Source organism: Coregonus clupeaformis, unplaced genomic scaffold (assembly GCF_020615455.1).
Source record: "Coregonus clupeaformis isolate EN_2021a unplaced genomic scaffold, ASM2061545v1 scaf1184, whole genome shotgun sequence".
Classification (NCBI taxonomy): domain Eukaryota; kingdom Metazoa; phylum Chordata; class Actinopteri; order Salmoniformes; family Salmonidae; genus Coregonus; species Coregonus clupeaformis.
Genome location: NW_025534638.1, coordinates 28,745 through 30,959, shown reverse-complemented (window position 1 = coordinate 30,959; position 2,215 = coordinate 28,745).

The following is a 2,215-nucleotide window of genomic DNA, read 5'->3' as shown; positions in this document are numbered from 1 at the left end:
ACCTGGCTACTATACACCCAGCGCCCTCGGGATACGAGAGCGTCTCCGCCCTCATCTCCTGTCTATCCGGTAAGGCGTTGGAATGGGCCAACGCCGAATGGAGGAGAATAGACGCAGCTACCATCACCTACGCTGAGTTCTCCCGCCGCTTCCGGGCAGTCTTCGATCACCCACCTGAAGGGAAGGCGGCGGGGGAGCGTCTGTTCTACCTCCGACAGGAGAAGAGGAGCGCACAGGAGTTCGCACTGGAGTTCCGGACGTTAGCTGCGGATGCGGGATGGAATGAGAGGGCCCTCATCGACCAGTACCGGTGTAGCCTGCGAGAGGACGTTCGTCGTGAGCTGGCCTGCAGGGACACCAACCTATGCTTCGACCAGCTGGTGGACATCTCCATCAGGCTTGACACCCTGCTGGCCGCCCGCGGACGTCCCGAGTGGGGGTCGTCCATTCCATCCTCCAGCACCTCTGAGCCAATTCCTATGGAGCTCGGGGGTGCTGGCGCTAGAGAGAGGAGGAGGGAGAACCCGAGGAGGGCCAACCCCTGCACCAACTGTGGCCGTGGAGGACACACCGCGGCCAGGTGCTGGGGAGGGTCTTCTGAGAGAGGGGACAACAGGTCACGCACTGGGGAGTCATTTCAGGTGAGTAGGCGCCCCACTTACCCAGAGCTCTCTGTTGGTCACATGAGCATTCCTGTGCGTTTTCCACAGGTGGCACCTCATTCCCAGCATAAGGCGCTAGTAGATTCAGGCGCAGCTGGGAACTTTATTGATCGGGCATTTTGTGCTAGGTTAGGAATTCCCCTTCGGCCGGTAGAAGTTCCATTCCCTGTCCATGCGTTAGACAGCCGGCCGTTGGGGTCGGGTCTGATCAGGGATGTCACAGCACCGCTGACGATGACTACGCAGGGGGGTCATGAGGAAATCATTCAGTTTTATCTGATTGACTCTCCTGCGTACCCAGTGGTGTTGGGGCTTCCCTGGTTAAGCACCCACGATCCTACCATAGCGTGGCAACAGAGGGCTCTTATGGAGTGGTCTGCCCAGTGTGTAGGGAGATGTCTAGGTGTTTCCATAGGGGCGACCTCGGTAGAGAGTCCGAACCAAGTGCCCGCACTGCGCATTCCACCCGAGTATGAGGATTTAGCACTAGCGTTTAGCAAATCGAGGGCAGCACGGCTATCTCCTCATAGACAGGGGGACTGTGCGATAAATCTCCAGACCGGAGCAGCTTTTCCCAGGAGTCATGTGTATCCCCTGTCTCAAGAGGAAACTGCGGCTATGGAGACTTACATAGCCGAGTCCTTGGCACAGGGATACATACGGCCCTCTACTTCTCCGGTCTCCTCGAGTTTCTTCTTTGTGAAGAAGAAGGACGGGGGATTGCGCCCGTGTATTGATTACCGTAGTCTCAATCAGATCACAGTAAAATACAGTTACCCACTTCCACTGATTGCGACGATGACGGAGTCATTACGCGGAGCGCGTTTCTTCACAAAGTTGGATCTCAGGAGCGCGTACAATTTGGTGCGCATTAGGGAGGGGGGGATGAATGGAAAACAGCATTTAGCACCACCTCGGGTCATTACGAGTATCTCGTCATGCCGTATGGGTTAATGAATGCTCCTTCAGTCTTCCAATCCTTTGTTGATGAGATTTTCCGGGACATGCATGGGCAGGGTGTAGTGGTGTACATTGACGACATTCTAGTGTATTCTTCTACACGAGCCGAGCATGTAGCCCAGGTGCGCCAGTATTGAGACGACTGTTGGAGCATGACTTGTATGTCAAGGCAGAGAAATGCCTGTTCTTCCAGGAGTCCGTCTCCTTTTTGGGTTATCGGTTGTCCGCGTCTGGCGTGGAGATAGAGGTAGATCGGGTATCAGCTGTGCGTAATTGGCAAACTCCAACCACCGTAAAAGAGGTGCAGCGGTTCTTGGGTTTTGCTAATTACTACCGGAGGTTTATCCGGGGTTTTGGACAGGTTGCAGCTCCCATTACGTCCCTGCTAAAGGGGGTCCGGTGCGCTTGCAGTGGTCAGCTGAGGCGGACAGGGCATTTGTCAAGCTGAAGAACCTGTTCGCCTCGGCCCCGGTGCTGGCGCATCCGGATCCCTCTTTGCCTTTCCAAGTAGAGGTGGACGCGTCCGAGACCGGTATTGGGGCAGTCCTGTCACAACGGTCCGGCACGTCACCTAAGCTCCGCCCCTGTGCGTT